This window comes from Oryx dammah, unplaced genomic scaffold, assembly GCF_014754425.2.
Source record: "Oryx dammah isolate SB20612 unplaced genomic scaffold, SCBI_Odam_1.1 HiC_scaffold_10, whole genome shotgun sequence".
Lineage (NCBI taxonomy): Eukaryota > Metazoa > Chordata > Mammalia > Artiodactyla > Bovidae > Oryx > Oryx dammah.
This window is the reverse complement of record NW_024070194.1, coordinates 64416999-64441797: the sequence shown is the minus strand read 5'-3', so window position 1 is coordinate 64441797 and position 24799 is coordinate 64416999. Positions and strand designations below refer to the sequence as shown.

At 40.6% G+C, this 24799-nt stretch overlaps 1 protein-coding gene across 12 annotated transcripts in view; it reads left to right on the top strand.

Moving 5' to 3' along the window:
- Window positions 1-24799, top strand: part of PARD3 (par-3 family cell polarity regulator) — a 574463-nt gene that overhangs the window by 439277 nt on the left and 110387 nt on the right. The gene's annotated exons all lie outside the window — the stretch shown is intronic.

Below are 24799 nucleotides of genomic sequence, written 5' to 3'. Positions count from 1 at the left end.
CTAAACCAGGGGACTCGGATGACAAGGGTTATGACCTTTGAGACACAAACGAAGATGGTGAGGGCCAGGGGCTGTGGTCAGACCCTCTCCCAGCCTGTGATGTGAGGTGTGGACAAGCTCACCTTTGGAGACACTGTTCGGCTTCCCTCTGGAGCTGTGGTTGGAATTTTTTCAAGAGCATTTTCAATAGCTCTGTGATATATTTAAATAAAAATGACCACTTAATTGCATAATATTGGTATTATAAATGCCTTGTATTCATTATATGATAATTAATTTTAAAAGGTTCAGTGTTAATATGTAGTAGAGTATTATGGATGTTTTACTTATGGTACACAGGAAATGTCCCTGGTGATTTTTTTAACTCCCAGTTTAGAAATGATAAATCAAATATGAAAAGGAACTAGATGTTTTTCTTTAACGGTGTGTCTTTTTCTGGCATACACATCCACGTAACTGGCATCAGCTACATACGCACCTCACAAAATCAAGTCTGACTGCACCCAAGGATAGCTAAATGCCCATCAAGGAGTCAATGAATGCGTTTGAGTTATTTTAATTAGCTAGGTGTGATTTAAAGGTTGCCAAAATCAAAAAGGCTTATTCATTTTTCATCAATAATCACTTACCTTAATATTTCATTAGAACCTGCTGATTTGCAGACCTCCTTCTGGGCTTTGATTCATTATGACTGCAGACATAATTTAACTTTCTGTCTTTTTCCCATTCTGTATTGTACTCTTTCATCTGTGAGACACTGTTAAGATGTTTCCAACATTCATGGGGCTGCTAATTGATCCAACTTTTTTTTTTTTCTTCTTTAAACTGTACTTAAAGCTGAGGGTTCTAGGCTATGGAAAGCTCTCTGTGTGTACGTGTGTATGTGTGTGTGTGCAAAGTCAGTTTTCTTTCATCACTTGAATATCTGGTAATAATGTGCAAAATTTCTGTTTCCTATGTTCTGAGAGTAAGGGCTGATTTCTCATATGCAGAAGTCAGGAAGTAAATAGTTTGGGTGCAGTCTTAGACAGTGCCGTTAATCTGAAACCATCTTGTGTGTGGCACACACAGCAGATGAGACTATACTCTATGCATATACCTTGTTTTCAAAACAGTTCTCTGGTTGCTTTAGATGCAGACCCGCACTTCGTCTCTGCACACCTTTGTCCTCAGGTACTGGCATCATCCCCAGCTTCTGTGATGCCCCCTTGGGGGTGCTGCATGGACGCAGGGAGGCTGAGAGATGATCCTCACATTAATATGGCGCATGTGTGGAAGACAGCCATCCCTCTTCTTAAGCTGTCCATTGACTACGTACCTGATCTTAGCCGCAGACAGTACATGCAAGAGGTGGGGATCTGATTGGAACCTCTTAAAACCCCAGATTTCAATCACCTATCCTTAAATGTGTAGAAAGTCCTCATTTTTTAAGAAGTCATTAATCTAAAACATGGAACAGGTTAGATCCCTAACACAGACTGAGATTCTGACAAGAAAGACACATTGATAGATAAATATTTTTACTTTTTCAGATTAACTATAAATACTCTATGTCTGTCTCCTATATCCATGTTAAACAATTTGTATAAATTACATATTATTAACATTCACCAACTGTAGCAGTTTTGAGGCTAAGTAAAAATTACTTCATGTAAAGAAATAAAAACTTGTGTGCTTCAAAATTCGGTAAATATATGTTGAATTATAAATATTTTCATTGGACAGGAAGCTTTCTTACCTTTTAAATATTTCCTAGAAAAAATAGTGCTGACTTTCCTTATGTCCAAGATTTCTGTTACAGAAATATGTCTGGAAAAAATGAATGAACCACCAGCAGATACATAGATATCTGCTTATGGAGAATTTAAAGAACACTTATGCACTTGGAGATATTAGCCAGTCGTTGTTTGCCCAGAGCTACTCTTTACATCTTGCTTCAGAATGTTTGCTGGAAACCCTTTCCATAAAATAGATTTATTAGAGTTAACATGACTTGCTTTGGGAGAGTATGTAGATTTCCGTAATTCTATTCTTGGCATATGATGCTCTTCACGATTCTGGGGGCAAGTGTGGAGGTAGAGTGGACAAGGTCTCTTTGCTAGACTTCTCCTTTATCTCTGTGATCTTCTCAGCCTGCCTGTCCTGCTTAACAGTCTTTGTTCCTTCTGCCCTTGAATAACAGGTCTGAGGAAGCACAGCAGGTTACATTGTCCCCTGAGGTGGTTTTAGATTTAGATCTTGGCTCTGCCATTTACTTGAATGGCTGGCAAGTTACTTAACCTCTATGAGCCTCCTTAAACTCATCTGTATTTAAAATTTTTTGTCCCATTGTTGGAGCATATGTCAGCTGTGTCCTGATTTTTATATTTAGAAAATACATTCTTTATAAACGTCCATTATGATCTGTGTTAGCGACTGTTGGGGGTAAAAGAGAAATACAGGTCCAGCCTCTGATAGTAATGCTCTTCTAGTCTATTGGGAGAACAACAGACGGATTTAAATAACACAACCGGTTTTATGGACCATGCTGTTTATTCTAATAGCTAGACCAGAATGGTTTGATTGACTTTTTAAAAATCTGGTATGTTTTTTACCATATGGCCAAAGCCATATCTAGGGTGCCAAGCTAATAAGCCTTCTTTTCTCTGCCAGTGAACCATGAAAGTTGTTAGCAAAATGTTTTATTGTGAATTGATCCATTTTCCAAGCTCTTGGTGATATAAACACCATCTTAAAAGATAAAGTGTAGATTATCAAACATTAGTCACTGAAAATTTGTTGCACCAGAGGACCATTGACCACCTGTCTATGAGATGACCCAGAGTGGAAGGTACATAATATGGTTAAGGATGCCTGAAAAATGTTACAAAACTACCCTAAATCAGTTGGTTGTGGGTACACAGTGCAGGTTATGTTCTTTTGAATGATGTTGTAACATGAGAAGAATGTAAAAACGTGTCTAGTAATACTTTGCAATAACATATTTTTTTGAGATAGGGTTTAAAATAGAATGACTTTGTGCTTCCCTCATTTATGACAACTTTTTCTACAAAGGGCTCAACGTGCAAATTCTTCTGAATAATAACCACTGATTCCTGGGTATAGCAATGTAATGATGTGGTGGGATTCGTTTGTCCTCTAATCGATCAGCTCTTAAAAGAGTTCGTGGCCTTTCTAGCTTCCTCGCGCCACGAGACCATCTGTGTCTTTCACTTTCTCTCCTCCTCATGTCTGTGTCTTCCTTTACATCCTTCAGCATATATACCACATTTAAATTAGCTTCTGAAGAGTCCTTTTGCCTCTTCCATCCTCACAGCCCTTTCAGGATCTGTCTCTATGGACTGATTTTTTTTCCTGGTTCTGGGTTGTATTTTCCTCCTTTTTCTTTTTTTGACTTTATTTAATTTCGGCTGGGCTAGGTCTTTGTTGCTAGGCGGGTTGTTCTCTAACTGTGGCGAGCAGGGGCTGCTCTCCAGTTGCCGGGTACGGACTTGCCGTTGTGGCAGCTTCCCTTGTGGCGCGCGGGCTCCAGGGCTCCAGGGCTTCAGGATTTGCATCACATGCGCTCATAGTTGCAGCTCCTGGGCTCTAGAACACGAGCTACGTAACTGTGGCACATGGGCTTGCTTGCTCTGCATCGTGTGGGATCTTCCCAGATCAGGGATCAAACCCATGTCTCCTGCTTTGGCAGGTGGATTCTTTACCACTGACCCACTAGGTAAGCCCCCCTCCTTCTTCTTATATCAAATAATTTTTTCATCAGCTGTCAGATATTTTGAAATTTAGGATGTGGAGGATTATATGTTGTTCTGTCCAGTCAGAATTACCTCCGTAAAGTTTAGTTTGGGTGGCATCAGTTCTGCCCAAAAAAACCTGACTGCAGAATCAAGTCCAGACTTCTTAGTGTGGCAGTCTCCTTCCAGAGAACCATCAAGGTCTTAACCCTCTGTATCGTCCTCTTCCAAACTCTAGTCACTCCAGGATGTTTACCATCCTAGAATACATCAAGTATTTTTCTACCTCAGTTCCCACTGCATGTACTTTTATTTGTTTATTTTTGATCAGTCTGGAATTGATGCATTCAGCTCTCTTTATCTCTATTGTTAAAATCCCAGTTCTCCAAATGCCATCTTTCTGCAGTATAGTACAACTAGTTGGAATGAGTCTGTCCTTTTCCTTGGATTCAAAACAGTTTGTATGTCTACAAACGACTTCCTTAAGTGCTTGGACAGCATAGTTGGAAACTATCTGTCTCCCCTCTACTTTTTGCATGATTTTTTTTTAACTCCACATCTTTCTGTATGTTGTCTTTAGCAATGGTGGGAAATTGTTAAGTCATTCCCGAGAACTGTGGTTAGGACCTGACTGCTTCTAGAAAGTTATCTCAGACATAGGGTCCTGATCACTCTGTTGAGGACTTATCTATAAGGAGGTAAAGATAAGGATCATGCTTTATTTAGCCTCCTACCTTGGAAATGCTTTTGTTTATGTTTGGAGAATTTTAAAGTGGGTATGTAGGATGAATAAATGAAAAAAAATTGGCTTCAAGTAGTTTAGTGATTCAGTTTATTTGAGAAGAGTCATTTACCTAACATGGGACTTCAACATGTAAGGATAATACAATTCATAAATGTTAAGTACCTGTAACTTTCCAGTAACCTATCAATGACATGGAACAGAGTAGATTGCTTTACAAATCCATTATTATACTATTTTTGTTTTTGGCTAGGACTTTTCCCCCCAAAATAATTGTAATTCAGTGTTAATAAAGTCGCATATATATTTTTTCTTTGTACATTTCTTAAGCCAGCCAGAATGGTAATTCTTCTACTGATAATGCTGGATTCAAGACTGAGAAACAAAGAGCTTAGGTTATTTTGGGACCCTTTGGTATCTCTATCCTGTCTGTTTTCTTCCTGTGCAGCTAGCTACTCAAACACTACTGGGCACTGTTTAACTAGGCACAACATTTTGCTGATTTCCTTTAAGTGTTTCCTGAGTAAGAACCATATAATCCCTTAATCAGCTTCTTTTGAGATGTCTGTTTACACTAAACACAGTCCTATTCCAATTAGTTTCAAATTCTAAGCAAAAGTTCTGGTAATTAAACATTGTCTGAAGGAATATCCCATTACTGTACTGCAGCATTGAAATTGAGGTACAGTTCAGTTCAGTTCAGTTCAGTCGCTCAGTCGTGTCCGACTCTTTGCGACCCCATGAACTGCAGCACGCCAGGCCTCCCTGTTCACTCAAACTCAGGTCCATTGAGTCGGTGATGCCATCTAGCCATCTCATCCTCTGTCATCCCCTTCTCCTCCTGCCCCCAATCCCTCCCAGCATCAGAGTCTTTTCCAATGAGTCAACTCTTCGCATGAGGTGGCCAAAGTACTGGAGTTTCAGCTTTAGCATCATTCCTTCTAAAGAACACCCAGGATTGAACTCCTTTAGAATGGACTGGTTGGATCTCCTTGCAGTCCAAGGGACTCTCAAGAGTCTTCTCCAACACCACAGTTCAAAAGCATCAATTCTTCAGTGCTCAGCCTTCTTCACAGTCCAACTCTCACATCCATACATGACCACAGGAAAAACCATAGCCTTGACTAGATGGCCCTTTGTTGGTAAAGTAATGTCTCTGCTTTTGAATATGCTGTCTAGGTTGGTCATAACTTTTCTTCCAAGGAGTAAGCGTCTTTTAGTTTCATGGCCACAATCACCATCTGCAGTGATTTTGGAGCCCCCAAAAATAAAGTCAGCCACTGTGTCCACTGTTTCCCCATCTATTTGCCATGAAGTGATGGGACCAGAGGCCATGATCTTCGTTTTCTGAATGTTGAGCTTTAAGCCAATTTTTTCACTCTCCTCTTTCACTTTCATCAAGAGGCTCTTTAGTTTTTCTTCACTTTCCACTATAAGTGTGGTGTCATCTGCATATCTGAGGTTATTGATATTTCTCCCGGCAATCTTGATTCCAGCTTGTGCTTCTTCCAGTCCAGCGTTTCTCATGATGTACTCTGCATATAGTAGAAACAACATTAAGCTTGTTAGCACATTCATTAATTTCATTGATCAACTACATTGAAGGACTATATACTTATGTAAAGCAATTCTTTTTCTCTCAAACTTCAACATTATGTGACTTTGGGAAACAACACTTCTCTCCTCTTTTGTAAGATTAAATAACTATATACAAGTAAATGATAATTTTAAATAAATAAATAATAATCACTCTCTTGTAGGGTTGTGTGGAATACATGAGATAATACAAGTAAATTATTTGATATAGTAACTGCTGGCAGTATTATAAATACATATATTTAATGGTGGTGGAGGTCAAATTTCATGGCAAACTATTATATATAGGATGGATAAATAATAAGGTCCTGCTGTAGAATACTGGGAACATATTCAATATCCTGTGATAAACCATAATGGAAAAGAATATGAAAAAGGGTATGTATTTGTATAGCTGAGTCACTTTACCATACGGTAGAGATTAACACAATATTGTAAATGAGCTATACTTTCATAACATTTTTAAAAACTATATTATGATTAAAAAGTCTTCTAAATTCAGTCTTAAAAAGTCTTAAAAATTCAGTGAGAAGCAGAGTCACTTGAATAAGCATTCTGTTTTAACATATTTTAAAATTTGGGGCAACTTCTTGGACTTATTTTTAAATGGACTCTAACCTGTATAAACTGCTAGCCTAACTATGGAATAAAGTGAGATAATCCTTGAATGTGACATAGTTGGCAGTTTACTTAAAATATGTCGCATATGTCCGTTGTGTCCTACTCTTTGTGACCCCATGTACCGTAGCCTGCCAGGCTCCTCTGTCCGTGGAGTTCTCCAGGCAAGAATACTGGAAGTGGTAGCCATTCTCTTCCCCAGGGGATCTTCCTGACCCAGGGATCAAACCCATGTCTCCTGAATTGCAAGCAGATTCTTTACTGTCTGAGCTACCAGGGAAGGCAATCAGTGTCACATGTACATGATAACAATTCTGTATTTCTCTAGTGTGTCCTGCAATGGTGTTAAAATGTCAGCATCAGCTGAGATGAGAGTTTTTCAGACCAGGATGGTCGGTAGATGAACAACTGTAATATTAATTGGCAATAGAATTTATTTTATAATGTGTGTGATCTGTTGCAGTGGTAAAATAGATTATTTTTAGATTCCCATGTAAAATTGTTTTCTCACTAGATAATTATAATTGGCTCTGTGTGTAACACAAATTTTAAATATTTTATGTTATTAGTAACACCAGCGTAACAAGGTAGAAATGCAAATACATTTTCCTCTTTCTTAAACTGTGGCTGCAAACAGAGAATTGGTTCTGTAAATTATTTTTAATGTGCACACTTTTTAACAAGGTTCTTAAAGTGGTAATCATGTTTCAGTTTCCAGCGTCGAGGGGTAGTGATGGCTTGACAGCCATACTGTTGCTTTCATGGGTAATGAAATATTGGTTTTCATTAAATTTTATGTTAAAAGCCCTTATTTGGAGTCATAGATTTCTACCATTTCAGAGCGTGAAGAAACTTGATTTAAAAGCTTCCTGTTTTACAAAAGTGGGGACAGAGGGATAGGGGTGTGGAAGAAGGTGACTGTTTCTTATCCCCATCTTTCCAGGTAAGAAAGTCTTGGCACCATGGCAGGAATGCCTGATGGGGATCGGGAAACCTGCAGGCTGAGTGGGGTGGGGGCGCTGTCCTTAGGTAGCGGCGCTGCCTTGGGTAAAATCCTGATCACAGGCGGCCTGTTTATAGATTTATAGAACAGGGATAATCACTCCTGGTTTGCCACTTACAGAAGAAATATATATTCATCAAATAAAGTATATTTGTGAAAGCATACTTACAAACACAAATATCTACCTGTATTGTATCATACTGCTATAATTTTGCCTGCCTCTTAACCTCTTCCGCGACCTATAGAATTATGTTGAGTGGGTGAGTTAATTCAAAGACAGATGTGAAAGCAACTTTGAGAAGTTGAGTACATCTTACCATGCCAGCGTCTCATTGGAATATTCCTAGACTTAGATATAAATACATTTTTATAAGTAATAACCTGGATGGCATCACTGACTCGATAGACGTGAGTCTGAGTGGACTCCGGGAGTTGGTGATGGACAGGGAGGCCTGGTGTGCTGCGATTCCTGGGGTCGCAAAGAGTCGGACATGACTGAGCGACTGAACTGAACTGAACTGAACTGAAGAGTCTAATTGGACTTCACACGAGATTTTTTTTTAAAGAGAACTCAAAATGCACCATCTTGAGAATCATAACCAAATTTCCTTCAAAGTTAAATGCAGCAGACACAGATGTGTGTCTGTGAGTAAACAGTGCATGTGTGTTGTGCATGTTTATCATCCCTTTTATTGAGGCCCTGGTGAGATGCTCTGGCCTGCGACATCCAAGTCCATTTCCACTAAATCCCACCTTGTCATCCTTGCTGCTCCCACTGGCCAGGGAGGTCATGGTGCCTTTGACTGTGTCCGGGGTCGTTTACAGTCTGTTACAGGTTCCCACCTAGCATCTGAGTGTCCCTTCACTGCATGTGGGCCAAGACACATGAACCATTCTGTATCATGTGTTCCCCTGACCCCTGCTCCATCCATCCTTTAGTCACCTCAGGGTGCTTCCTCCTCTTCAGTTTGGTTCTTTTATTCCTTTCTCCCTGCCCAGGGCCCCTCCCTGCAGACCCTCTCTGGCCGGTCCCTCTTCTGTAATTCCTTGCGTACGTGTATTCCTCTCTCCCAGATGCCCCCTTTATCCACGTGTCTTATTACTCCTGATTCTGCAGGAGCAGAGACCCCACCTGTTGCATCCACATGCGTGTCTGTTAGTTCCCACACGGTGGCTGGCAAGCAGCAGGTGCCGTCAGCTATTTGTTTAATGGCTGCACGCATGTGGAAAATTCTGAAAGATTCAGGAATACCAGACCACCTGACCTGCCTGTTGGGAAACCTATATGCAGGTCAGGAAGCAACAGTTAGAACTGGACATGGAACAACAGACTGGTTCCAAACAGGAAAAGGAGTACATCAAGGCTGTATATTGTCGCCCTGCTTATTTAACTTATATGCAGAGTACATCATGAGAAACTCTGGGCTGGAAGAAGCACAAGCTGGAATCAAGATTGCCGGAAGAAATATCAATATTTTCTGGCCATGCAGCATGTGGGATCTTAGTTCCCTGACCAGGTATTGAGCCTGTGCCTGCAGCATTGGGAGTGTGGAGTCTTAACCACTGGACCAGCAGGAAAGTCCCTTAAGCCCACTCTGTCTTTATGACGCTTCCTGTTTCTGGTTTTCAACGCATCTCCTTTTCACCAAATCTAAAAATCCTACGTTATCTCCAGGCAGCTGCTATATGTAATAGGCTATTTATCAAAGATTTTGCTTTTAACCCTTCATGTATGCCTTCTAAAAATTTCTCTTCAATCATATGTCATGGAGAGCTTCTAGAAGCTGTTAACATGGAATAACACAACAGTAAGGGTTTAATTCCTTTTGCTAAACCTAAAAGTTGTCATACTATTAAAAGTAGAACTCTTTTGTATAAAACTTGGAAAATGCAGAAAAATTAAAGATCTCACCCCAAGCCAATAATAACCTTTTAAGTATATTCTTTGAACACATAGACTGATATCTGCATATGTGTACTGATACAAAACTAAAAATAGAGTTATATACATACCTTTTAGGAATCTGCCTTTTAATTAATATGTCACAAACATCTTTCCATGCCAGGAAATAGTCTCTTAGAAAACATTTTATGAAATTGCACCAATATTTCATTTCATGGATTTATCTTGCTCAAATTGATGAGCTGCCCAAGCTTCAGTCTTCTCATGTGTAAAAAGGAACAATAATATTGCCTTAAACAGTCTCAGGGAATTAAAGGAGATAACACACAGGAAGTACTGAGAATAATGCCTGTCACAGAAAGTACTCAATTGATTATTCAGTTCAGTTCAGTTCAGTTGCTCAGTCGTGTCCAACTCTTTGTGACCCCATGGACTGCAGCATGCCAGGCTTCCTGTCCATCACCAATTCCCAGAGCCTGCTCAAACTCATGTCAACTGATTATTAGTTTCAGTTTATATTTATCCATTTCCTACTTTCTTTCAACAACTTAACATGTCTTATGGTCTGTTGTCTACAATTTCTTGCAAATATAAATATGTACTTGCATTTCATCCATCAAACGTTTTTAAACTCTATAGATATACATGTTCTTCATTTTTAAATAGTGTTATCAAAAGGTGGTAGGGTATTTCTACTGAAGGCAAATCCTGAATTTAAAACACTCTGGGATTTGCCCTACAGATTTCCTTCTGAAAGTAGAGGTTCCTCCTGCTTCCCTCCAGCAGTTTCATCCTTGGCCTCTGGGCCTCTGTGGCCTCTTTCATCGGACCCTGTGCTACAGGTCAGTGATCCCCTAGGCTGTCCCAGAAAGACGCCCCTGCGTTGGGTCTGGAAGCTCCCCGCCTGGTCCTGATTTCTTCTCTCTCAGGGCACACTGGGCTGCTAGCCTCAGAGTGGTATTATTAGGTCAAAGAAATTGTCTATCCGAGTTGAGGAACTCATCAGTAATCTTTCAGAGTGCACGTGACCTTAAATAATTGTTTGATTTAATTTAGATGTTCTTTTCTCTCATTAGGTGAGGCATGAAAGTAAAAAATTTATTAATGTTGGACTATTTTTACAATTTTGGATTAAAAACAATACTCATTTCTAATTCTAAGGAAGATCTAGTCCCCTTTTAAAATATGTCAAAAAAATTTCTATTCTGAAGTTTTGTGTATTAAAAAATCTGTATTCATGGTCGTATAATGCAGTCTGTAGAGCTGGAAAGAAAATCCTGTTTAGGCTTTATTTAGGTTAACGTGGTATATCTGCTATTTTTTTCCTCCATTTCATGAATTAATCTTTCTTACAGGGGGTAGAGAGTGAACATCTCTTGCCTGGACTCCTGGTATCCCAAATAGAGAAAATTTAAAGTGTTTGCCACACATCATCTTTTAAAAGCCTTTTTTTTCCTTCTGATTTTGAAAGTTAGTTTGGGTTTTTCATGGAAACCAAAATGAACTTTTTGGCCAACCCATTATTTTTCTTACGTTTTCTCTAGAAATTACACATCTTCTCCCCCCACCCCCCGCAAACCCCATATTTCTCTTTCTTAGTCTAAACCAAATGTTGGCTGCCAGCTCCTTTGTTCTGGGCCCATATGTGTGGGAGATATTTGAGACTGAGAGAGTTTGTCACCCTCCTGACACCTGTATTGTGGAAGTGGGACCCGCCACTGAGAAATGCTAACACAAAGCCTCCGCTGTTCCTTTACCGGCGCATTCAAGAGATCCTGACCACATTTCAAAACCAGGAGATCCTTGTTGAGCCTGAATCTGTTAGACTCTGAAATGCACCCTGGGTTTTGAGGAAGAAGTGAGCCCATTTATAGCTTTAATTACTCATTTGGGATACTACAGGCTGTTGCCAAAGCCAGTTATCATCAGCTTTGATTAGAAATCAGGAAAGGCAGCTGCTGAAATGCGGAGTGAAAAGAATTGTATTGGATTAGAAGGGCGTTCTTTTGAATCTGAAAGAGAAGGCATGCATCTTTAGGAAACATCTGAATATGCATTTATTTTAATAATTGAATAGCTAGAGGTATAGTACAGTACATTGTAGCTTGGAGTGGTTTTCATTATTAAATTAAGTGCCTTTGTTCAATTCATCTAGATTTCCTATTGGCTGCTCTAGTCTTTTTCCTTTTAGCTCCAATTTAATGCAGTGTTACATCCCAATTTGTGGGTTGAAATGTGTCAATATTCATAAAGTAAATTCATGAGCCATCTTCCCAATCATTTGGGCTTGATGAAACACCATTTACCAGTGTGAAGCCAAGCCAGGGGGGGCATGTAAAAAAGTGCATTCAAATACTAAGCTTAAAAAGACAGTGTTCTTTATTCTCAACTCTGCGTGCGTGAAATACTACTTTGAGTCCTATTATTTTCACAATGCAATTTCAGATCAGAACATATATCAGAACGTCATAATCAAATGCTCATAAGTAAATCAAAACTTTTGAGTTAAATTCACATGTATGTGTCCATAGCTTGTAAAATCAAAAGAAGTGTCAGGAAGATAGACTTTCCACCTTTTGAGAGCTGTCTGAGGCTTTATCCTCCTTTCTTTAGTTGAACTTTGTTCAATGCCAGCATTTCTCCTGTTTCTACAAAAGATGATTACAGTTGCTTAAGGAAATAGATAAACAATATATATAGAAGTGTGCCTATCCCTTAAATAAATGTGTAATCACTAAGAATAGTTGTATTTATATTCATATTTGCAGGAGAGTAAACATTTATGCAAATACACTAAGAGAAATTATCAAACACTTCTTTTCCCTGTGCTCTGGCTTCAAAGTAAAGCTGAGAATTTTCACCCAATTATTTAACTCTAGGCAGTGTAATGCTTAAACAAAACAAAGATAACATTCTGTACCTACACAATGGATCAAAACAGCTTCCTTCATCCTCACTTTGGACCATCTGTTTAAAAGAAACTAAAAACCCTCAGGAAGCAAGCCTCTAATCTGTGGTTAAGAGTTTAAAGACACAGGCTCTTTCTGACAACCCAGCGCTCTGTACAGAGCGCTGTAATAGGTCTCATATTAGCTGTAAAAGGCTGCCTGGTTTGACCTCAGCATCTGTCACTTACAGCTTCTCTGCTCTTAGTAGGAATTCTACACTTCTCTTTGTGGAGCATCTCAGTCTACGTTATTTTAACATCCACTGTTATAAAGATTGGCAATAATATTTTTCCAGGAATTCAGTTATTCTTAAAGTTTCCAAACACGTAATTTTTAGCCATCCCTTCCCGCTTGCTGATAACATATTTGCATAATGGAAGTCACTCAGACTGACTGGAGAACAGGCTTGATTGGTGCCAAGAGCATTGTGAAAAGTGTGATCCTACATTATTCTTTCTTGAATCCCAATAAAACTTTTGAAAGTTTTACCTTGGCTCAGAAATTTGAGCATCTGTTCACATTTTCTGAACTTCAGCATCACAGTGGTTTTAAGGCCCTTCCCTCCCATGAGCTAGGGTTGCAAGACAGTCAAGTTGCAAGATGCTTTGTACGTACTATAAATGGGAAAACAACAATGGAAAGGCTTCTGCTTTACTAGGGTGGAAGAATATTTTTCATAAATTCAAGTTTTAATGGCTATTATATACTCATTATAGGAAAATGCTATTATTTTTATTCTTTCATTTGACACAATTAAATAAATTACCTCTTGTTTATTAGAATTGTGGGAAAACTTGAGCAAGTGTTATTAGAAATGTACTGGCACTCCCCTGGCAGTCCAGTGGTTGAGACTTCGCCTTCGGATGCAGGGGGTGTGGGTTCCATCCCTGGTTGGGGAGCTCAGACCCCACATGGTTCTTGGCCAACAAACCAAAACAAAACGGAAGCAATGCTTTAACAACAAGTTCAATAAAGACTTTAAAAATGGTCCACATTAAAAAATAATAATAATAATAACAACTATACCTATCAGGCAAGCCTGTAAAGAGAGGTGGCTGAGGATGGGGAATAAGAGTACATTTCAGCATCTGAGAGCTGGCATATACTGTCTGGTACTTCATATGGTTTTCTTTGTTTGACATTGTGTCACTGGACAACAGGCTGTGCAGACTGTGGACTCTCTCCCTGTTCTCCAGCCTCCTAAACTGTAGATGACTCTTGTCATAGCTGATCACAGACCTCAACATTGGCCTTGTACTTTAGTAAGATTGGGTCAGGTGTAACGGTCAGGGTCTTTTGTGACTCCAATTCTGTGTGTGTGCACGCGCTCAGTCACATCCAACTCTTTGTGGTCCTATGGACTGTAGCCTGCCAGACTCCTTTGTCCATGGGATTTTCCAGGCAAGAATACTGGAGTGGATTGCCATTTCCTACTTTAAGAACTCTGTTTCTAGCATTTAGGATTTCACCAACTCTGGAACAGATGACACTATCCTACTGGAACCTGATGGTTGTATAGGATTTTCTTGATAACTTCTGTCTCCATTAATATAAAGACATTTTAAAACGTATGAATGTTTTTATATGGTTAGATTCTTTTAGAAGGGAAAGGTTTCAGCTGGAAAATGCATTGACATGGATGAAGTGAAGTGAAGTCGCTAAGTCGTGTCCTACTCTTTGCTACCCCGTGGAGTATAGCCCACCAGGCTCCTCTGTCCATGGGATTTTCCAAGCAAGAATACTGGAGTGGGTTGCCATTTCCTTCTCCAGAGGATCTTCCCAACCCAGGGATTGAACCCAGGTTTCCCACATTGCAGGCAGATGCTTTAACCTCTGAGCCACCAGGGAAGCCCAGGATATCGTCAGACATTTTCCCAGGGATCGAACCCGGGTCTCCCACATTGTAGACAGACCCTTTACCATCTGAGCCACCAGAGAAGTCCATTTTGACATGGATATCGTCAGACATTTTCTCAGTACAAATAAAAATCATTTAATACTATGTCAGATATAAAAGACATGCAAATGCCAAAGCAATGATGGTGACCTACACTCTTGTAAACCTGCACTGTATTTAGACCAACGAGACCACCAGTGAATATCCTTAGTCAGAACTTGGTGAGATCTGGTTTCATGCAGTCACGTGCATGCACGCACAGGTTTGTTTGCTTATGTCAGTCATTGGACAGCAGTAGCTAAATGGCAGTGGTAGTTAATGTGGCATTTTATAAACACATAAATGAATCAGAAAAAAGTAAATTATTCACAAAGAGTGACCATCTGTAAATAATGTCATGTCCATTGCAAAAATACCTATGAATAGGAAAAAACAAGACAAAGGCCACTAATTGAATGAGACTAGACAAAAAAGTCCAACTGGGAGACTGGAAGAGGGCCTAGAACCTTCCCAGCCCTTGACGTCATCTTCAGCCTCGGGACTGAATTTGCAAATCTCTTCTCTGCCTCTTCCCTGTTTCAGTATTATATTTTCAGGATAACTTTTTGTGACATTCCAACCTTTGGAGTTAAAAGGATGTTTATACTTCTATAACAAAATAATCTTACTTTGAAAAAAAATAGATGCAAAAGGCACAGCAAAACTTAATAAATTCACATTGAGTGGGAGAAAGACCTAACCAAATTAGTGGCCTGAATTATAGAATCTTAAAAAATTTTAATAGTAATTTAATTACTTTCAGATTCATGGAGTTCCTTGGAGAAATTGCTTTGGTAAGTAGCTAAGAAAAATTTACAGATAACACATCAGTGGAGGAATAAAGCAATATTTCCAAAAAATCCACCGTGGACTAGGATTTTTAAGTGGTTTTGCTACCTGAAGTATATGCATGTTATGAATTTGCCTTGCAAAAAAAATGATTCTCTATGAGACATAGGAGAGATATTCCTGATTTTTAAATTATTTGTGGTATTTGGAAGGCCTTCATTTACTCATTCGTTCTTGCATTCACTCACTGAGCAAACACACGTAGGGGTCATTGTGCTGGGGACCCAGTGGCGAGTTCGACGTAGCCCCCACTTTCTCCATCCTGTGGGTTGGAGTTAAGGAAGTACATTTTAATGAATAAACAGGTAGTTACCAATTATGCTAAGGGTGTAATCACAGTGCAGAGATACTTCAGGAAGAAGGAGATTTCTTTGACATGATGCCATTTGGGCCGAATCCCGAAGGATAGAGAGGTCAGATGTGGAGAACAGAGCAATCTGGACAGAGGGAGCTGCATGAGCTGGTGAGAAGCAGGGAAATGGCCAGTGTGTTCCAGAAACTAGAAGGAAGCCAAGGTGATCTGGGATGAAATTGGAAAGGTGTGTGGAAATTGAATTTATCCAGGCAAGGCTTATGAGATGAGCTTTGTTCAGTGTCATGAGGGAGTTATCACAGAGTTTTTAATTATTTTAACTTATGTATTTATTGGTCATGCCACACAATTTGTGGGATCTTAGTTCCCAGACCAGGGATTGAACTGAGACCCTCAACAGTGAGAGTGCCAAGTCCTAACCGCTGGAACTCCAAGGAATTGCCTAGTGTTTTTACCTTGTGAGCACAATCTGGTTTATAATTTTTAAATACACCAATGGCTGCTCTGTGCAAAGTAGATTATAAGGTGGGTATATCAGGTATCGTCAGGAAAACAGAACCCATACTAAACTTTTCAAAGAGTAAGGGGGCCTGATGATACAGGGGGTACAGAAGAAAAAGACAACACAGAAGTTTCTAGATATAACAAGTGCAGGAACAACCCTCAGAGCACAGAGTAGAGAATAAGGTGGCTTTGGAGCAGAGGAGGATGAATACCCAGCAGCGGATGCAGGAGGGCTGCCTGGTCCTGAAGGCAAAGCAGTGGGGTTTGGACTAGTTTTGGGGATCAGAATGGAGTTGATTTGAGAGAGATTTTGGAGCTGGAACCGGTAGGACCTCTTTTGATGGTGTGGTTTCACTAAAAAGGAAGTTAAGAGCAACTCCCAAGCTCAGACTGATGGATGGAGGTTGGGAAACCAGGAGGGGCAGGTGTGCCGTGTGATGTAAGGATTGATTTTGAACACATCAAGTTGTTCAGTCACTCAGTCATGTCCAACTCCTTGTGACCCCATGGACCGCAGCACGCCAGGCTTCCCTGTCCTTCAACATCTCCCGGAGCTTGCTCAAACTCATGTCCATTGAGTCGGTGATGCCATCCAATCATCTCATCCTCTGCCATCGCCTTCTCCTCCTGCCTTCAGTCCTTCCCAACATCAGGGTCTTTTCCAATGAGTCGGCTCTTCGCATCAGGTGACCAAAGTATTGGAGCTTCAGCATCAGTCATTTCAATGAATGTTCAGGGTTGATTTCCTTGTCAAGTTGGGATGTCAAGTAAACTGTTGGGTTCGTGAGTGAGGTGGTCAGAAGTGACAAATATGGGAATCATTGATTTTCAGATAATATTTAAAAGCTAGAAATGCACTATGTCACCTAGAGCAGCAGTCTCCAACCATTTGGGGACCAGGGACCAGTTTTTTGGAAGACAATATTTCCATGGGAGGGGATGTGGAGAATGGTTTCAGGATGATTCAAGCACATTACATTTATTGTGCACTTTATTTCTGTTATGATGATGATGATGATATCAGCTTCTCCTCAGATAATCAGGCATTAAATCCCAGAAGCTGTGGATCCCTGATTTAGGGAAAGGATGGAGAGAGGGAAGGGCGAGTTCCAAGCCCTGGGGTTCTCCTGTTGTGAGAGGTGAGCACAGGAGTGGGAGAGAGTGAAGAATGAAGATGGCAAGAACAGTGGGAGGGAAATCAAGACAGGGTGTTTCTATAGAAACCGAAAGCAGAGGGAGGCAGCGGTCCCCTGTTTGTAATGGTGCTGAGTGTGTGGAATGAGGTGCAGACAGAAGGATGGCCATGGACGTAGCCGCACGGCTGACGACATGCTTGATAGGGTGAGCGATGGAAGACGTCATGGAAGGCTAGGACACTCACTCCACGCTGAAACAAAGTGTCCTGAGGGTAGGGGTAGGCCATACTTTCTCCAGCTCAGGGGCCCACGCAGAGCTAGGCACGTATACACAAAGGTTATTCCTGGGTGGTACTGATGAATGGGAGTCCTCATAGTCTCTTTGCATTTATTCTCTACCTGCCGTGAGATGAAGACCCCACCTAGGCTTCTAGGTTGCTTTCTCCACTGTATAATTTGACTGAGTCTCCAGTGTATACACTTCACAGATCTGTTACTTGATGCTTTTTATGACCAACTTCATTCAGTTATACTGCTCAATAAATGAGGAAAACTCCATTCACAGGTGAAAAATCCTCGTTTGGAAAAATCAGAAAAGATGTTGTTGGGACTTAAGAGCTAATAAAAGACTTGCCTATCCCAAGGGCCAAAGTGAAGCTGCATTTTAGCAGGTTTTCTAAACTTGTAGGTCTGTTCTGGGATGCCAGAGAGCAGTGTCACCGTAACCTTTTCAAGCTTTGCTGCCTGCCAGTCAGCCAGGTGAAGCCAGCTTCACTGAATGATCAAGGGGATAAAACTGCCATTGATGGGGTCTTTGGACACTGACATTTTGTCAGCTTTCTCAGGTCCTAAATATCCCATCTGGACCAAAAGCATATTTTAGATGTTCCTCTGGGTTTCCCAGGTGGCTCAGTGGTAAAGAATCTGCCTGCCAATGCAGGAGGTGAAAGAGACGTGGGTTCGATCCCTGGGTTGGGAAGATCCCCTAGAGGAGGAAGTGACAACCCACTCCTGTATTCTTGCCTGGGAAATCCCACAGATAAAGGAGCCTCACAGGCTAGTCCATGGGGTCACAAAGAGTCGGACATGACTGAGTATACACAATAACGCACTTGTGTACATAGAAGACGTTTTCTCCAGTAACACCTGCCTCTTCTCTTGGACCTGGATTGGGAAGGGGATTGTTCGCTAAATGATTGATTAATATGGATGTCTTTAAAATGCCTGACATAACCTTGAGAGTTTAGACTCTTATCTCATCTTACAGAAGTTATCTTTCAGTTTGCTTTGCTGCCATAACTAGGGGGATAAAAGCAGAAATCCTACTTCTTGGTCAAAGTGCTACTTTTCTAGGAGGACAAAACATGCACCGTTTTACTTTACTTATCAGCAGGCCACACTGCTGTTCACTCAGGTGGTGTTTAGTATGAGTGTTCTCTTGGCCAGATGTCAAATAGATCCCTAATGAGTTCAGTGACATCACTGAGCCTGCTTGTGTTCCTTGCCAATAGTCGGTATTGTTGGAGCAGATCACATTAGCTGGCGTTCAAGCACAGATGCCAAGGTCAGGGCATTAACAGGCCAAAAAAGATGAAGATTTAAAGCAAAAGTCTGTCCATGTCGGAGAACGGCAGGTGGCTGTTTGTGGAAAGTGCTGGAGACTGTCCGGAGGCCACCCTTGCCTCAGACAAGTTGACCATGTGTCTCCGCCTTGTGAAAACCGTGTTTAAGCAGTGATGGACGTGAAAGATGGTCACCATTAAGCCGCAGCTGCCACTTTGAATGTTGACTTTCAGACCATGCCACAGACAGCCCTGACATTCTAAAACTGATCAAAATTTTATGACCTTCAGAGGTAACTCATATATTTCCAGCTAGTGTGACTTCTGGAAATAATGAAGTTCAGTCACCAAACAGTTCATGAGTAAGTTCTGTATTTGTCTTTTAACATTTTGGCACTAAAACTTGTGGCAGATAAAGCAGAGAAAAGTCTCATGTTACATACACTTTTTCCTGTTAAGGGTGGAGATGATAATTTCATGTGTACATACGGATGTGGGGATGTCTAAATCTAACTTGACAAACTGGCAGGTTTCCTTGGCTAGGAGGAGCCTCTCCTTTGCATGCAGGTGGAGGAACCTAAGAAAGGAAACCAGTGTTAGAGGAGACTTATGTCTTTTAAAGTTATTACTTGTACACTTTCTCCTCTGCTTTCCCAACCTGTTGTCATTTTAGGGAGACTAGGAAAAGGAGTTCTTGTTTTGCAAGCGGCTGGCTTGAACAGTTAAAGTTCAAGAAAGAGCAAGACAGCCTGGTACTGAGTGGATTAAAAGAAACATAACTTCCAGTGTACAGCAAAGTGAATCCTTTAAACATATTCATACATACATTCTTTTTCAGATTCTTTCCTCATAGAGGTTATTACAGATTCTCCGTCTTCCCTAAGCAAACATAGATATTGGCTATATCCAAGTGCCTTTTTACTATTACTTTTTGACACATATAAACAAAATGCTTAGCTTTTACCGGTGTGAATCTAGAAAGAAGTCTGTCTCTGTAGAGCCGGCTGGGTAGAGCTAGGGTGAGAATGGAATGGAGATGGAGTGCTTCTGGTACCAGCTGGTGCTGTGGCCTGAACTGGGCTAAGCCGGGGGTATTTGTCTCCATCCAGGGAATCGGCAGGTTGAGGTTCTCTGGTTTCTGTGGCAGGGTGGATTATGTTCTGTTGTGTGTGTTTCTTTGTTGGTTGCAGCCTTTGATTAGTAGTTGTTCCGTGTACCAAACAGAGCCCAAGTGCCAAGTTGTTTTCTGTGCTCAGGGTCTTCTGAAGCTGGGCGAAGAAAGGTAATCCATATTTGACATGAATGTATTTCACTTTTCTCTCTCACCTCATAGCTGACCAAATGCGTAATTATGAACCAAAGCTATGGTGTTTTCAAATCACCCAAATGTAAATAGGAATTAATATGAGAGCCACATGCTAAGTATTAGTGGATAAAGAGTTTGCACTTAAGACTTTCCTTATGTGACCCAAAGTATTCAGATGGGCAAATCGAATGACTCATTTAGAATGAAAGCAGTATTTTCTTTAGTGCATCTGCCTTCATCCATTCATTCCTTTGGCCGTTTACTCTTGGATTGCCCAACAACAAAAATAGTAAAGATGGATTAGGCATGTTTAAAGCATCAGAAACAGGATAGAACAGGGTTTGTGATCTTGAGCTTTCAATCTGGTTACACACGCATACATTCCTCCAACTACAGAAGAATAACAAAACGACATATGAATAATAACAAAATAATACCATTAAAGAGACTTATGTAAGCTTAATAGTCATGGGATGTGTTTAGAAAGAAAGGTGCTAAGCCACCTTAGGAGGAGCAGACATGAATGCCCCAGGGGAGAAGGGGGACAGCCCACTTAGGAAGAGTCCTGGACAGATGCTGAGAAGCTGGGCTCGGGAGGGGCAGCCCAGGGGCTGTGACATGGAGCTGACCGAGGGGCTGAGGCTTAGACCAAAAGGAGCAGGGCGCCAGTTGCTGGAGGTTTTGAGGCTGAGGAAGATGATAAAGAGGCACTGCTGGTAACTCTGGGACTTGGGTAATTGGGATATAAAAGGAAGAAAGCACAATCGCCGGCAAAGTAAGGTGACTGCAGAAATGAAAGCACAGGAGAGAGACTTCAGAATGGTCCCAGAGTTACCCTCCAGTCACAAAAGTACATGTTTTGCACAAAGGAGAAGGTGAAAGAGTTCCCACATGATGGGGGCTATTTATCAACATTATGTTGGGGACATGATGTTCATTCTTTTATGTTCCTATTCATTTGTTTAAACAGTTTTATCATGCTCCAGGCTAATCAACGGTCATGCTGCCCCCAAATCTTTGCTTCCCTATTTTTCACCCTAACCAATAATTTTATACTTTATTGAGGTATAATTTACAAACCATAAAATTTACCTGTTTTGAGTGTACAATTCATTTATTTAAAATAAATTTATAGAACTGTACAACCATCATTATAATCCAGTTTTAGAACATTTTCCCTCATCCCCAGAAGTCCTCCGTGCCTGCTGGCAAGTAATCTCTCTGCTCATCCCCAACCCTAGGCAACCACTTACCTGCTTTCTGTCTTTATAGGTATTTGCCTTTTCAGGACATATCACATTTCATCTAAGTGGAATAATACATTATATTTTTTTACATTTGGTGTCTTTAGCTTTGCTTATTGTTTTCATGTTCATCTATGTGGATCTGTATGGTCTATGTGATTCTTTACCATCTGAGCCACCAGGGAAACCCCATCTATATGGTAGCATATATTGATAGTTCCTTCTTTTTATTGCCTCATAATATTCTAGTATGTGCATATTCTACATTTTATTTGTTCGTTCACCAGTAGATGGTTTTTTTTTTTTTTTTTCAGTGTGAGGGTATTATGAATAATGCTGCTATGAACTTTTGCATACAGACTCTTCTGTGAACACATATTTTATTTCTCTTTAATCCCATCCAGGAGAGGGATTAAGGGGTGGGGTTGCTGGGTTATATCATTGTTTTATGTTTAATTTTTTAAAAAACCTGCCACACTGTTTTCTCAAAGTGGCTGTACTATTTTACATTCCTACCAGCAATGTATGAGAGTTTCAATTACTTACATCCCTGTCAACCCTTGTTATTATTTGGTTTTCTGATTATGGCCATCCTCATGGGTGTGAAATAGTATTCTGATTTTAATTTGCATTTTCCTAATGACTAATGACATGGAACATCTTTCATCTGTTTATTAACCATTTATATGTCTTTTTTTCTGGTGAACTATTCATATCTTTTGCCTATGTTTTAATAAGGCTTGCTGTCTCATTATTGGGTTGTAAGAATCCTTTGTATGCTTTGGATATAAGCACTTGAACAGATAAATGATTTGATTTACCAATATTTCTCACAGTTTGTAGGTTGTCAGTTTTCTTAATGATGTCTTTTGAAGTCTTTAATTTTTATTAACCCAACTTATCACTTTTTTCCTTTTCTTGATCATACTTTTGGGGTCACAGCTAAGAACTCTTTTGCTAACCCAAGACCTGAAAGAGCTTCTCTTACGTTTTCTTCTGGAATTTTACAAATTTACTCCTACATTCAAGTTTGTGGTCCAGATGACTTTTGTGTGTAGTGTGACATTAAGAACTAAAGTAATTTTATTTACATGTGGATATCCTAATGAACAATTAACTCAAGATAGATAAGAATCTGCCTGGCAAACCCATTCATTCATTCGTTTATTCATCCTTGAGAACACAGTTGGATAATTAAGTTCTTTCTGATGTATTCAATGTCCTCTCTTCTCCATTTGGATAGGAACTTGCTTCTTCTCTGTGTCTTTGTACACTTGCTGCTGTTAAATGCGAACTCCATGTGATCAGAATGCATTTACGTTGCCTCCCCCACTCTTCATCTCCAGAGCCTCAGTGCTGGAAACCTAGTAAGACCTAAAGTATTTGCGGTTGAATTTGATTAAATATCAGCCTCCGTGAGACTTGAACATCTCTTTCCCTCTCTTTTAAAATTTGAAATGTGCTAGCATTTGAACCACTAGCAACAATGAAAATAGTCCAGGGAACCAGCTTGTTCAGGAAAAGGAATAAATCATTCTAGCTGACAGGATCCAGGTTTCTGCGGAGCTGCTTTGTAGCTTTGTGAGACAGACATATAAAAAGGGACGGTGATTTGATGGGACTTGAATAGGGTGATGGATAACTGCTACAGACCTAATGAAAGAGTGTATCTGAGAACGCCTGGAAACCCTAGGACGATAGCAGTCGTGTGACCAGCTCCACCTCTGTTATTATTTACTCGTGGTCCTCCTGTGCTGAGTTCCACTGAGGCCTCCTCATCCCTGTTGATCCAGAGATGCACATTTTTCCATCTCCCTGTCCTGTACGCTTCCCACTGTGGCCCCTGACACGTCGTTTTTCTACTCCACAAGGTGAGACAACAAGTGCCTTAGGGATTTATTTTAAATTTGCTGCAATAAAGGTTTGTTTATATTTCTTTGTGATCAGGCGAGACAGAATCTAGCTCATTTTCTCTCCAGATACTTACTGAGGATTTAGCATGTATTAAGCTCTATGCCCTATGGCAGATACACATGCGTACACACGCACGCACATGCACTTGAGACCTGGCCCTTCTCCCATGGGGGGTTTTCAATATGTTTGAACGTTGATGAAAAAAAGAAGAAGTAAGGCTGCAATTCCCCCATGTGCCCCTGCAAAATCTGGCGAGATTTTCCCAAATCCGACTGAGAAATAATCTTTCCATGTTGTCAATGTAAGCAGGATTCGGTGAGCAGTGTATTCTGGATATTGATCTTCTTAACTATGTCTTAGGAAAAGCTTTTAGGTCAATCTCTTAAGGTTTGTTATTTTGAGACAGGAAGGTAAGGGCAGCTATGATCCTAGAATTCTCCCTCCAGAGGCTGACCTGCTCTGGTAGCTGAACATATCAAACAGTAGGGATCAAATACATTCTCACGGTTTAAGAATGAGCTTTGTAAGATCCACCTTTATGTCCTCACCTTTGCTTAAGTTTGAAACATGCCATGTGGAATAATGATCAGGCTGGGGTTTGGAGCCACGGAGATCTGGGTTGGAATCCTGAGGCTGTGTGTCCTTGAGGCTGTGACCCAAGGAAGGTCTCTGTTTCTTGTTCTGAAGCAATGAGAGGCTGTAAAGATTGACTGAAGGGTATGAGAAGGCGTGTGGACCTAAGCCTTGCACGTAATAAGCTCTTATTAAATGACCGTCATTATTAATATTTTTGACAATTTCTGTGCTGACCCGAGTTTGGTTGTTATACCCATATGATCTCAACATAGCATTCTGTGCTTCACACAGTGTCCCTTGCTCTGATTCTCTCTTTTAATGCTCTAGATTTCTTGTGAAAGAAATCATGTATTACAGATATGGTCCAATGCCCCTGCCATTCTGTTCACCTCCCCTCGTAAACACACGAGCAATGTTCTGAAATTGACATTTGTGCTCTAGCCCATTCTTGAAAACTCATCCCCATCTATTAATATTGACTCCATAGTATCTAATGTGTAATCCAGATCCAGGTTCCCCCCATCTGTATAGTTGTTTTGATCCAGAATCAGTTCAGTTCTGTGTAGTACATTTGCTTGCACTCTTTCTCAGATTCTTCCCATCTAGAACGTTCTCCCCCACACATCCCCTTTTCATGTCTGTTTTGACGGTGCCATTTATGCAGTCCAGCTGGTGGTCTTGTATAACGTCCCGGGTTTCACTGAGCCCATGCTTTCCTCGTGGCCTAGGAGCCCTGGGCGCCGATGGGAAGTGCGGCCGCAAACTCAGCTCCATCTCCCTGCTCTCTCTGTGACGTCACATGTACCACCCGATCTCTCAGAGCCTGCTTCGCATCTCAAATGTGGGATTTGGATCTGTGTGCTGGGATTTGGCGTCCAGAAGGAGCCGGACAGCTGGAGCGGTAGAGCAAGAGAG